Below are 14,400 nucleotides of genomic sequence, written 5' to 3' on the forward strand. Positions count from 1 at the left end.
TGAATAATGAAGCCGAGGCCCACTTGCGGCGCCGCAGTGAGTTCGTGGGCTACCGTTGCATTGTGGGAAATGGAGTATTGGTGCGTGCAAAACAGCAGCCGGCGGCTGTGGCCTGCGGGCCGGTTCTAATACTAATCAAATATCATCCCGGGGGCCGTAGATAATTCATTGGGCCTTGACTTTGACATGTCTGGCTTAACTGATCATGGGAAACATGACCCGGTGCATCTGGACCCCTTATTCCTCCTATTTCAATATGGCCGCTGTCCAAAAAAGCAGTTTTGGCTGTAGTGTGGGGCCTTACACCCCATTGTTCGTGCAAATTCATCTGCAAGCACCAAATTTAGCACAGATGCAGCTGAGAGCATACTGAAATGATTTAGCCAGGGCGCCCGAGCCAACGGTCCCTGAGACCAAGATGGTGGCCAAATCTTGCAAACACTTCCTGAAAATGTTAACCTCTGGCATTTGAGAGGGGAGGCCGAGCAAAGCGCTATTAAGAAGTAAGCAGGGCCTTGTTGAATATTCACTTTTTATTCAAATATCACCAGTCAACATGATCACCAGCTAGTCTGGAACAACGACATAAATAACATGTTTAAACACTATTCCGTGTTAAGGGGCTGCACATCAAATTTAATGAAGCATTTGGGAACACACTGGATAAAGTTAAAAGCAGAGGAATGTTCGATTAGGCTACTTGCAATCAAATAACTTTTAGAAAAAATAGTTGAGGGCTTTCCATTTTCTTTACTATAATGATATGGACATTATGAAGGTTATCATAATCTATAATTTTTGATACTTCAATATTTGTTTCAGATGGGGCATAGAACATGAGGGAAGGGCAGTGGAGGAGTACTACTCATGAAGGAACACCACACCAACCTCAATGTCAGGAGGGCAGGGCTGGTCATTAATCCTAAATATCCATGGTTAGGGGCATCCCCAGATGGCATGTTAACGTGTGACTGCCATGGGATGGGTGTGTTAGAAGTGAAGGCACCAAGTAGTCTTGAGAACAGCAGTTTACTTGACAAAATGAAACAGGATGGCACATTTTGTCTCCACGAGGTAGAGGGTAAAGTTTCACTAAAGAAAGACCACCAGTACTTTTACCAAGTGCAGACACAAATTCACTTGGCAGCAAGCTACTGCGATTTTGTTGTTTGGGGACCAGGGATAGATGGCAAAGGAGAAGTGCACATTGAGAGAATTATACCAGATACAGTCTTCTTTGAAACTGCGTGGAAAGGTTCACACTTTTATCCAAACATGTGTCATTCCTGAGCTATTGGCAAAAATGTTCCTGTACCTGTTCAAGCAATATCACATGATGTCACCAAATCATCTGAAGGCTGTTACTGTGGTGTGCCTGTTCTGGATACTGATGACAAAATAGAGTGTACATCAGGAATCTGTAAGAGACTTTACGTGCACAGAAGTTGTTTGCAGAATACTGATATTAGTGTTTTGAATTGGAAGTGCAGTGTCTGCAAACAGGAATTGGCAAAACGCAAGCGTGCACAAAGAAAACAAATGAAAAGTGCTGAATTTTGAATTGTACCGTTAGACAGACAAATACAAATGTATTCAATAAATAAATAAAATGCACATGCATAAATACATAAAACAGATGAATACAAATAAACACAATGCACAAAGTTATTTAAAATGAAAATGTAATACATGTATTATTGTAATATATAAAATGTCATATATTCATTATTATTATTATTATTTACAGTGTGTTTTTGTATAACTTAATCATTGCATATTTACATTGTATTATTTAACCAGAAGGAATGATTGAGGGTGCCACATTTGTAAGAGCACAACACACATGGACTACTTTGTCTAAAACTGTTAACCCTTTGGGGTGTTCCGCTTCACACATCTGGATACCTATAGTACTTTGCAGCATCGGTTTCTTGTTTCACCGATAACTCTCTCTACATGGATTCTTACTGCGGCAAGTCCGCGTGTGGACTCCAGCTCTACTGTGCTCAATTGTTTCCTTCCTTTGGTGAAAGCTGGGATCTTCAGCTCAGCATTGTACAAGCTAATAGATTCTGCCACGTTAAACCCTCGATCAGCCAGTATTACATCACCTGCACTGATGCATTCCAGAAACCCAGAATTTTCTGTGACACGTTTGTCTGATGTTCTGCCTCCCCAACCCTTAGATATGAATATTACTGTTCCTTGTGGGGATATGCCAATTAGGTATTTAATGGTGTGATGATGTTTATAAGTCGAATATGTTTGTGCTCTTGCTTCTAAGTTTTTGGGTTTTTCTATAAAAATTTCAAAACAATCAATTATGCAGGCACATCTGGTACGTTTGTCTAAATATCATGGGCATTGACAGCCGAAGCTCTTCTCTCTGTGGCCAAAATAAAAATGATGGAACAAGTCAGTCAGTGCTTTCACTTTTTCATCGTCATTTGCAAAAGCCTGTTCGTCCAAAGTCCCTAATTTGGTTTTCAGCCTGCAGTTTTCCTCCCTGAGGTCGTCACACTCCTGCTGTAGCTTTGCAATGGCATCTTTGCAGCGATTGCTGAAACACTGTTGTGGCACAGGCTTTCCTGAAGACAGTTCCAAGAGGACATCCACAGCATCTTGTTTCTTTTCCGCCTCCATCCTCTTGATTTGGATGCTGTGCTGCTCATACCTTTTGTTTACAAGGACACAATAACATTTGTTTTGTCACATATATAGAACTAATATTGTCAAATATGTATTAAAATTACATTTGGTAATACTTAAGCTTACTGTGCAGGGAGATCAACTAATAATGAACTGTTAAGAAATAATTCACAGCATATACTGTGAAGGTTGCTAGGTCCCATTTCCTGACACGGTTGTACGTCTGATAGCCTGTATCCATAGTTGTCTTCTCTCTGTTTCTTTATCAGATGGGATCCGGTAAAAACATAACCCGGCCTTATCTCCTCGGCGGTTAGTGCATCCAATAGCACAACAGCTATCTGGCATGTTGTTTAGACCTCAAAACACCAACTTTTGTATCTAAATTGGCGACGTCCAGGCAAAATCCTTTACTAGTTCAACGGATTTTGTTGCTGGAGAACGACGTTCTTGCCTGCCAGCCAGTGGTTGTGACGTCACGTGCAAAGTATGAATAGCAGTGATTAATTTACTCTTTTTCTTTCTTTAATTGACAGGGCTGACCCCCAAATGGACCGTGGAATCTAGCTGTCTGCATGGAAGTAACTTATCATGCTGATGCTGCTTTTAGAGTAGGCTATCCATTCAAAAATAAAGTAAACTGTCAAATAAATCATTATGTCTGTTTATGTAACTGTTTTATTTCATTGCATGGCTATTTGTTGCCCATTTTCTCTCAATGCAACCCAAATACTGGGTTTAGAAAACCCGACAACTGGTTATTTTAACTAGCAGTTCTGTTGATATAACCCAGTGGTTTGGGTTGAATCTATACCCAATAAACGGTGTGAATTTTACTCAACATTTATATAGTTATAACCCAGCACATTGGTTACCTTTACCCAGTCTATTGTGTCAATTTAACTAACGTTGTGTTGATATAACCCAGCGTTTTGGGTTACCCGATACCCAATTTGCTGGGTTTAATAATATACCCAGACCATTGGGTTAGGATAACTCAATGTGGTGTTGGTCCAATAGTTAACCAGCGGCTGGGTTATATTTGGGTTATTTTTAACCCAACATTTTTTAGAGTGCACTGTTTCCAGGTCATAAAGGGATGTTGTCTAGCCTAGAAATCTAGACGCGCCCCTAGCGGCAGCAAATTACATTTGCCAGGGCTAGTCTAGCAACTCTCCGTTGGCTTGTGAGCTCCAGAAATCGAAACTTAATCAGGCCAATAAAAACGTGTATAGAGTCGTTAGGTGGGCTTAACATAATGATTAATGGCAGAGTTGCAACGGTTTGGCTTGAATTCCCTGATACTTGAAAACAAATAAGATGGATGTTGCTGTTGGCGAACAGTGTGACACAAGTTAAGCTTTTATTAAGTTGGCAAACGTTTGAAATAGCCAACTAGCTCCGCTGGGAAACGCATGGGACTCATAGCGCTGCCGCTGTCCTATTGCGTGCAGAGGGAATTTGAAAGACAACTGATTATCCCGCCCTTCGGACTGAGCACTGCGAACGGTGAGTGTCCAGACCCTACATTTTAATGTGGGTCTGGCTCGTCAGGCTAGATGTTGTCATGAACAAAGGTATGAATATGTTTCTGGAACTAAGATGGGGTTTTAAGGGTTAATCAATGATTGGACTGAATCTTTAAGACATTTCATTTATGTGGAACTGATATTGTCCATGTTACAATTAAAATAAGTAAAAGTTATTGTTTCAGCGTACAGCTGCACTCCAAGAGTGTTTACTTATAGTCTTTAGACTTTAGTAAATAAATATTATAATTGTACCAACTTCCAGTTTTGGACTAGATGATGCTGTTTAAAAAGTTTAAACATTTAATTAAAGATTAAATAGAAACATAGATTGTTTCTGATACAATAAATATTAAAATGGGGATTAGGAAATGAGAAGAAAATGCATTTGTATATTTATATAGGCCTACACTGGGTAATGAAAACATATTCACAAAGTTTACTTTACTTCAAAGTTATAGGGCCCTATCATGGCAGTCTAAAGAGCATGGTCACTAGTTAAAAGCTTATTCAAATTTGGTAGGATGTCCAGTCCACATTGGGAGTGTTTTCGTTATCAAACGTCAGGCGGATGGCTCAACAAGGCGTTCCTAGGTTTCTTAATCAGTTATGGGTGTGTTTTGGGCTTAACATCATTTAGACCAATGAGAATGACATCTGTCATTCCCTTTAACAGCGCGAAGCGCAACGTCAAAGAATGCTTCAGTATTTTGACAGTCAGCGGCGCATTTGAAGGTGTCTGCTTGCGAGACCATATGGAACAGTCATTCCACTAAACAATGCTTTACTAAAACCTAGCATAGCATAGCCTTCACACATTTGCACTCGTCTATTATTTGAACTCATTGGCAAAGTGAAACTAACTTCACTGTGATGTCAGTCAGCGACAAAACAGTTATACACATTAAGTTACTTTCACTATTGACTGACAGTTACCATCGAAAACACAGGCTGGAAAAAGCAACACTTACCTTAATATTACTCAAATGACTGAATAAAACAACATTTATCCTGCAGAGGAGTTGCTTATCTCGTGACGGTGCGTCTTCAGCTGTGCTCCATATGTGTCTCTCGCCTCTTCCCTAATCACTTTTAACCATCATTACCAATTTGCAAATGAATGACTTGTTGTGAGATGTATTTTGTATCTTTATTTTAATTATGTTTCCCATTGTAATCATGTAATTTGTAATGTTTTGCATGGACGTGCGCTGGTGCGTGTTCATGAATGATAGAAGGATGGAGTGTTGTGCACCCGCCCATACTGTTGACAATACACTCTTAAAATAACATATAAACAACTCGCCATATAATAGACTTCTGACCATGTTTCTCTTGGTCAGTGGTGCAATGCGTTTTAGGTAGTGTACGATAGCAATTTTTAGACAATGCACCGGACCACTCCTAGGTTGTTCATCGCCACACCTCCAGGTGCATTGTTTAAAAATCAGACGTGTAAAATACCAAAATGCAGTTTGCGCCGAGTGGAAAACGGGTTTTCCGCATTGCGCCGAGTGGAAAACGGGTTTTCCGCATTGCGCCGGGTGGAAAACGGGTTTTCCGCATTGCGTCAGGGTGGAAAACGGGTTTTCCGCATTGCGCCGAGTGGAAAACGGGTTTTCCGCATTGCGCCGAGTGGAAAACGGGTTTTCCGCATTGCGCCGGGTGGAAAACGGGTTTTCCGCATTGCGTCAGGGTGGAAAACGGGTTTTCCGCATTGCGCCGAGTGGAAAACGGGTTTTCCGCATTGCGTCAGGGTGGAAAATAGGGGCAACTGTTCATTGTCCTTCTGAGAACAGGTTTACATCAGAAGTGGTCATTTTAGCATATTTCAGTGAAAACCTGCTTCACATTGACCATGTTACACAGACAAAATCTCATATCTGTCTCTATGAGACCACTGTTAATAATAGTTCATCTTATGAATGAAGTTTGGCATTTTGGAAATAATCCATCCGGATTGTTATCAGATCTCTCTCCTTTATGAAACCTGACATTTACAGTGGGTACTTTATGCTTCCACAGATTCTCAAAATGAGCTCCTACCATGACCAATAACGCAAGTTATATATTATGTAACATGACAGGTGAAAGCTTACAAGGCTGGATTGAATACACACTAGAATGTATTCGTTATTGAGGTTCACAAACAATTCACATCATGCCCCTTAAAGACAATATGTAATGCAGGTTTGTGCAGAATGATGCAGAAAGCTATTTTCAATATATTCATATAAAAGGGCAGCTAAACAAGCATATTTTCCATAAAACATCCAGCCAAACTGTGGAACTATTATTGGTGATTATTAAAAAATGTTAAGGTGCATTCTGTGATGCCTACTGCTCTGTTGCAACCCTGTTCAGTGTGTACACCTTAATGACCAGTAGGCTATAGCTGAACTTCAGCATGTGCTAGTAAAAACATAAAAAAAATACATGGGTCTCCCCTGACCACAGGCATCGTAAACTGAGAGAGTATTAGATTTTGTACCAGCACAGGTAGAACATGGCATCCCATCACAGATGTTGGTAGTTGGCACCTAGATGCTAAAATGTCAGTGCTTGCCTAGGGTATACATTTACCTGAACTCCTGTTCTTCACTGACCACATATTCCACATTCCACGCAACATTCTTCTTGGCAAAGAGTAACTGCAAACCTGTACCTCTCTCTTAATATGTGGATTTCTATTTCATAGAATGATCCAGAAAAAAATCTCTGGCTTATCGCTTGTCATTGAATTGATGTGAACAGTCTCAGATTGCTGAGAACACAGTTTGGCAGTCTGGCTGGTTTGCTAGTTTGAATAGAACCGTTTTAACGTCAGAGGGCCATTAGGAATTGAATTGCCAGAGAGCGCCACCAAAGCCTTCATACAAACAACAGTTAGGGTCCTATTTTCGACCTGGTGCATGGTAAACAGGTTATTTTCCCTGCACAACGTTGAAATTCTTATTTTGCACGTCTTTTTTGAGAATCGTGCCAAGGGTTGTGGCAGCTAACGACCTGAGGAGGGATCTGCACGTTGTCTAAAAATCACTACCGTACACTACCTAAAACGCATTATGCCACTGACCTAGGGAAACGTGGTCAGAAGTCCATGGCGAGTTGTTTATATGTTATTTTACGAGCGCATTATGTGGGCTGGTGCACAACGCACCATGCTTCTATCATCCACAAACGCACACCGGCACACATCCATGCAAAACATTACAAATTACACGATTACAATGGGAAACATAATTAGAATAAAGATATTACGAAATACATCTCACAATGACATATCACAATGATGTTACGCCCAAAACACACCTATGATTGATTAAGAAACCTAAGAACGCCTTGTTGTGCTACCCGATGTTTGATAACGTAAGCTTTTCGCCATGACCATGCGTTTTAGACTGTCATGATAGGGCCTTTAAAGTCATGAACAACAACAGTTTTTAGTGTCAGCCATATATTTCTTTTGCAAACATCAGTCTCGGTAAAATGCAGTTCCACAGTTTTGATTTTCCTTAATAATACGCTTGGAGAATCTCGGCCTTTTTCGGGCTCTGAAACATCAGCAGCCTAAGAGCAGTGTAAATGATTGAAGCCTTGCGCAGTGATCAAGTGCTCTCATGCATCCTGTGAGCATGGACATGAGAGGCAAGCCACAGAGAGGATTCTTTTTTATTTTGTGAAATGGTGCAAAAAGCTGCTGATGACAGGGTTGGGGACTATAGATATTTTGCCATCAAACTGAATCAGTGGGTGTGCATTTAATGAGCGACAGCATGCGACACCTTGCTGTCAAATTCTGACATCCACTGTGCATCATTGTATCATGGATACCTTTGCATTTTGACTGCAAGGCCATGGGGAGGCTTTGCACTACAGAGAACATTAATAATAACCAAGTTTTACCCTGTAGTGGCTTGGGATTTTGGTCTTATTTTAACATAAAACAAGTCCCTAAAAAGGCTGTGAGCAATCCATTCAAAGAGCAATCCATTTTGGTCATACATTTTTATAGCTTATCCTGAGGCCTGTTTCGAGTAGGTAGTATAATTCATTATTCATGAAAGATGTCAATCATTTGAGTAAGTCTTGCTAATTTGCATTGGTGGGTGCCGTTATATCAATATGCGGCAGGGTTCAAGGATACAAACTGCACTTCTGCAGATTTCTCTATTAGACAGGCTTTTTTAAATGGTCTTATTCCATAAGAGTGAATGGGAATTGAGAGATTACGGTCCTTATAGAGTTGTTTGTTTCCACATGTTTTTTGTTATTATTCTGTTACTTCTATATAGTGTATTATTATGACCGCCACGCAGCGAAGCGGCGGTCATATAGGTTTAGTCAGATTTTTTTTTTTTTTTTTTTTTTTTCGCATGTCCAAATGTCGCATGTAACCCCATATGGATAGCATGGAACCATCGTTTTTCGTTTTGATCTGTAGCCCCCCCGCTGGACTGCACCCCCGAAAGGAGGGTAGGGCAGACACAGTTTTCTGTGAATATCTCGAGAACCGTAAGGTTTAGGAGGACCATTTTTTTTTTGTATGTTGATCTCAAGGGGCCATGTCAACCCATTCCATAACCACTCATTTCATGTATAGCGCCACCTAGTTAAACACAAAAAAGTAAAAATGAGGTGTTGTAATCGCAGGTATCTGTGACCTAACATAGTCAAAACTGCACGAAATTGGAAGTGTAGGATCAGTATGACACCCTCTGAATGCACACCAAGTTTCGTGGAATTCTGTTCATGGGGGGCCACACAATAAATGAATTTATGTTACTATACACCAACTGGCCTGTAGGTGGCCGGAGACCGTTTTCTGCGAATATCTCGAGAACCGTAGGGCCTAGGAGATCCACCTTTTTTTGTATGTTGGTCTTAAGGGGGCATGTCAACCCATCCCATTACCACTTATTTCATGTATAGCGCCACCTAGTTAAAAATTAAAAAGCAAAAAATTAGGTGTTTTCATCACAATATCTCTGGCTGACATGGTCAAAACTGCACGAAATTGAAAGTGTAGGATCATTATGACACCCTCCGAATGCATGCCAAGTTTTGTGAACTTTCGTTCATGGGGGGCCTTACAATAAAATAATTTATGTGTACATTTAGTGACCGTACACCAACAAGGATTCCCGGGACACTGAAAGACCGGGGTACACGAAACTTGGTGGGCATGTAACCCCACATGGATAGCATGGAACCATCCTTTTTCGTTTTGATCTGTAGCCCCCCCGCTGTACTGGACCCCCCAAAAGGAGGGTAGGGCAGACACAGTTTTCTGTGAATATCTTGAGAACCGTAGGGCCTAGGATGACCAATTTTTTCCGTATGTTTGCCTCCAGGGGTCATGTTAACCCATTCCATGTGCACACATGTGCATAAACAGATACACACGCACACACATACATTCACAGTAATCATACGTATGACACATACTCACACAGTAGACATATGTACGCATGCATGCACATGCACAAACACACATACGCAGGCAAACACACAAGCACGCACACACACACACACACACACACACACACACACACACACACATAAACATAAACGTGTACATGCACACAATTCAAGAATTTCTCAGAATTATGAACAGGCAAGATGGGGGTGGGGTTGTATAAAATTAATTTTACATATGAAATCTATGAACTAATCATGTTTTGGTACTTGTTGTCTAGCAGATACCAGTGAGAATTGAGTGTGGATAATGCAATTTAGTGAGACAGTTAGAATCATATAGGCCTTTCAGCGTGATTTATTTTTGTGGAAAAAATGCGCTGGACTGGGCAGCGGTCATATTTTGTACCGCTCTGCGGTACATCTAGTTATTTTTTATTATGACTGCCGCTAGCGAAGCGGTCATATAGGGAATGTCAAAGTTTTTTTTTTTTTTTTTCCCCGTCATCTACTTCCTGAATTTTTGGTCAACGATACCCGGAACACCGAACCACTGGGGCACATGAAATTTGGTGGGTATGTAGCCCCACTAGACTTTTACGGAAAAATGTTGTTTCGTCCCCGGGGGCCACTTCCCCCCCCCGTGCTGGGCCCCCCGAACCGCAAAAAAAGAAGTTTTTCCTAAATAACTACCTGAACCGTGGCACTGAGGATAAAGAATCTTTTATGGTATGTTGGTCTCAAGGGCCCACATCAATCTGGCCCATAATCACTCATTTGTGATTTGCACCCCCCCGGTAAAAAATGAAAATGCAATATTATTCTGCTTTAATCGCCTCTATCTTCAGTTAAGATGTTCAGAACTGCACCACATTTTATGTGTATGATTGCCCTGGCATTCTCTGGGGGTATGCCAAGTTTCGTAGACTTTCATCCATGGGGGGGTCTAAAAAAAATTAGGTTATGTGTACATTTAGTGACTGTACACTCATTGGCCTGTAGATGGCGGTGCACACATATACACATGCACACACACACAGGCACCCACATACTATCGGTATTAGAACGGCCGATACATAATTACAAATTCAGTAGGATTAAAAGAAAGCCAAAATAAATATTCATCATCATCATCATGGCTGCATTTCCAGTATTGGCGATAAGTAGTCGTTTGTCCACTAGATGGCGCGTCGTTGCAATGAGACATAATTTTGTTGGAAGTTAAAAGTGGGTTGGAAAAACAATGGACGCTTCATACAAGGAGTGTAGTTTACCACAGAGAACGTCTAATAAGTATAGGATGATGTTCACATGAAATGTAATTTCCATTTCTTCTTGAAGCCGAAATAAATCTGAGGATGTTTATCGGACATGCTTGGTTTTTACTGCAGGTACGTTAATCTTATAATATCAATAAGGACCTAGGTAATGTTACCGTTAGCGTTGGTTGAGTGATGGAGGCCAATTTGATTGATTGCATTTGTAGAAAACTATATATGCGGTTATACCAAGCAAATTGATAGCAGCACTGTAATTGTATCTTTCGACTGTCATTTGTTGCACGTGCTACAAAAGTCATTCTGTGCAATGGAAGATTTACCAACGTTACACCGGTCTGATACAGTTTTGCCTATACATGCGTGAGACTGAGACGCCTGTTTATTTTGTTTTAAGTGCGTGCAGGGTGTGAGAGGGGAATCGATGTGCTTTGATTCCAGCTTGGTAGTTGTAGTCTGTGAAATTAAAAAGCATGTGTGTGTGAAGTATCCAAACAATGACACCTTCATTTCATTATGGCTGCTTTAGCAACACACCTTAAGCTACTGTGTAGTGGGTCCCATTTAGGGACTGTACGATATTTACCGGGGGGGGGGGGCCGGTCGTCAGGGGGGGGAGGGCCTAAGATATTTTTTTAAGCCTTAGGGGAAGGCCCAGGAGAATTTTTTTGGCCTGAGGGGAGGGCCGAGGAAAATTATTTTTTCCTGATCCATGATATTTTTTTCCCCTGATCAATGATCCGTTTTCGATATTTTAAAAGGTTTGTAGGCCAAAACATGATTCACGTCTCTTTGACAGAGTGGGCGAGTCCAAAAAGTCGCAACCCTACCTGAATCTCCCACAACTCACCTCGTAAGCTTGCAGGTCACCCGCGGTTATGAGTCATAAACCAAATATTTTAATGATATTCGGGTCATTTACGGGCGGGTCAGTTAAAATTAATTAAATATATATATTCTACAAATAGGCCAACTAGCATCAACAGGCTAGCATCAATAAAGTAAAGCATCAATACAGTAAGTCAACAGTAAAGAAGCTGAAGACGCGAGTTAAAATAATAACGACACCCCTTCAGGAAAAGCGATATAGGCTATGGGAAATATTGGGAAAAGTTCTTAAAGAAGATGACAGTAGTACAAGTTATGGTCTATGTAGGCCTACTTCTTGCGAAGCCATTTAAAAGTCTGCAGGAATAAATCTTATGGCACAGACTACACAGCCATATCTACCGGTATGTATAGGTTCGCGCATGCATAAAAGTTACCTTAGTTCGTTGTGTTTGTGACTTTAAACAGTGGATGTGCTTTAGTAAAGCTTTGTGCTTCATTCAGCATTTTAAACCAGTTCTTACGCTAACGTTTTGACCAGCAATGTATCTCTCTTGCATACCTTGCCTCCCCATTTCTATTTTCGAAAGAAGTATGTCCATGGCCAAATCTTATCCTAGTGTTCTAATCCTTGGTGGTTGCGTGCGTGCTTGCGCTCTTATTCTCATTCTCTCTCCTGCGCAAACATTGTGTCCTGCATGCCTGTGTAACCGGCAGACTAACTGCTGTACCAAGTTTGTCCTCCTGTTCTCACCGTAGCTCCTCTCCTATCGGTCACGCCCTCCAGTTAGCTTGCAGGTGGCTATGTACTCATTAGCGTCAATGGCACTTTCTATAAGACCGGCACCGGAGGTGGGCTAGTAAGTGATCCCTAGGCTCCGTACGTCCTCCCTACACTGTGTTCGCTGTGCTGGCTGTGCTGTCACCTATGAAAGGTATGTGCCAATGCTCCTTTTTCACTGCAAACATGTTATTTTAGCCAGCTGTTTTTAAAGTGCAACTGTTTGACAACAGGTATTTGGCTGTGTACCAGACGCTTCCGGGTAGTGTTTTGTTGATCTACCGAAGGTATTTACAAGCACTACACCGTAGATGATTGAACTGTATGGTCCTTTTGTAAATGCCTTCACGCACATTCACAGCATTGTCTTTAACGTAGGTCTTGACTGAAAAGACGCCGTGTACGCGCAGGTTGCACTTTCTATTGGGAGATGCGTTAAGGTAACATTGGCTGTATATCTCAGTAAGGTTTGCCATGTAATATGTGTGTGTGCATGTGTACATATGTATGTTTATATGCATGTTTACAGTAACTGGATCTACTATAATGTGTCATGTTTCGCTGTAAGTCCTTGTGATTTAACTAGCCAATAACCTTTTATTATGTTGTATGTGAGCGATGCTTGTGTGTGATTTTATGTAGGTTTGCGTACTGGAGAGATACCAGGGAGTCCCATTTCCATTCATGTTGAGTGCTGTATTCCTAGAGGTAAAAGGAAACCGTGTTGTATTGTATCTGTATTGGTTTAGGCTGTATTTACCATAAACAATGGATTTTAACTGTGTTTGTTTACTCCTTTAGAAAGATTGCCACTGCTGCTTTGCCTCCTGTAGATTTAAGTAATTGTAGCTCTTGCCTTATTTTGTTTTCTTTATTTTGTTTTGTTTGTCCGATTGATTTGGCCTAAACATAGGCGTGGCTGGTTTCATTTATTTGCCCTCCGTCGTGGTGTGTCGGCAACAGGTGTGGTATTGGCTGCCCCAGTATTTTGCTGCGGTAATGTGTGATGGTAGTAATGCTAACATCTAGCTTTCTTGACCCAGCCAGTTATTGCCAATAGCAACCATATCTTCCCTTCTCCCCTCCAGAGAAACAGAGTGTTGCAGCTGTTCCGCGGGGCAGGTCGCCGGATCTGAGTCCTCCTCTTCGTGTACTTCACACAGTATTTGTAGTGGTAACGTGCACCTCACTATTTGCAGTGATCACTCTTTGTAGTACCTGTGCCTATGCGAGCGTGTGTGTGTGTGTGTGTGTGTGTGTGTGTGTGTCTGTGAATAGGCAACAGAATCCGCAGCACGGGTGGTGTGTCGGTCTCACTCCTCTTCCAGGACAGGTAACCGCTCCCGAACAGCTGATCAAATTAACCCTACTTGATTACATGTAATATTCCTGGTGGCAGCCACTACCTTCCTCTTGCTGGCCTATTGGGCCTAATATGTACTGCACTCCATCCTGAGAATCAAACCCAAGACTGACTTTTTAACTGAATTGCTTGTGAATAAATATTGTTTATTTTTTTCATTGAAATACCACGTCTCTGTCATTACTGGCTTATCTGTGTGCGAGAGCCCTCTTGTCTAAATCAAGGTGTTGGAGGTCTAGCTAAAATACATCTTGGTGTGAAAGGCCCCAAGTGGCGTAGTCGAGCACTCTATAGTCAAGACTCTTGTCATCTGACTCCCGTGGTCACACCTGCGTGTAGTTCTACTGCATAAAGTTTCGCAAATAAATTAGTTTGTTTTACAGAAATGGACTACTGCATGCAGGCTATAACCAAAAGCACACATTTGGTAAATAAGCGGGTCGGATCGCGGGTCGGGTATAATTTTGTCCTAATTAATATTCGCGGTCCGAGTTGCGGTCGGGTTGATTAAAATGTCGGGCGACCGCGGGCCGCTTGTGACCAAACCCGCGCAAC

General features: G+C 41.5%; 1 protein-coding gene and 1 long non-coding RNA gene across 5 annotated transcripts in view; one reads left to right on the forward strand and one right to left on the reverse strand.

Moving 5' to 3' along the window:
- The window catches only part of amacr (alpha-methylacyl-CoA racemase), a 45,089-nt gene extending 43,702 nt beyond the window's left edge, over positions 1-1,387 (reverse strand). The window contains exon 1 of the mRNA XM_042059845.1: positions 1,316-1,387. The gene's annotated coding sequence lies outside the window, so the exon portion shown is untranslated. The remainder of the gene's footprint in view (positions 1-1,315) is intronic.
- An 11,023-nt stretch (positions 1,388-12,410) lies between these two features.
- LOC121680458 lies at positions 12,411-14,009 on the forward strand. 4 transcript variants are annotated; one of them, XR_006021707.1, is made up of 4 exons: positions 12,411-12,636; positions 12,716-12,769; positions 12,861-12,922; positions 13,125-14,009. It is a non-coding gene; the product is annotated as an uncharacterized LOC121680458 (long non-coding RNA). The 4 variants fall into 4 exon arrangements; XR_006021706.1 differs by having other exon boundaries at positions 12,716-12,922; XR_006021705.1 differs by having other exon boundaries at positions 12,622-12,769.
- Positions 14,010-14,400: the final 391 nt, after the last annotated feature.

The sequence above is a fragment of the Alosa sapidissima genome, chromosome 13 (assembly GCF_018492685.1).
Source record: "Alosa sapidissima isolate fAloSap1 chromosome 13, fAloSap1.pri, whole genome shotgun sequence".
NCBI classification, from domain to species: Eukaryota; Metazoa; Chordata; class Actinopteri; order Clupeiformes; family Clupeidae; genus Alosa; species Alosa sapidissima.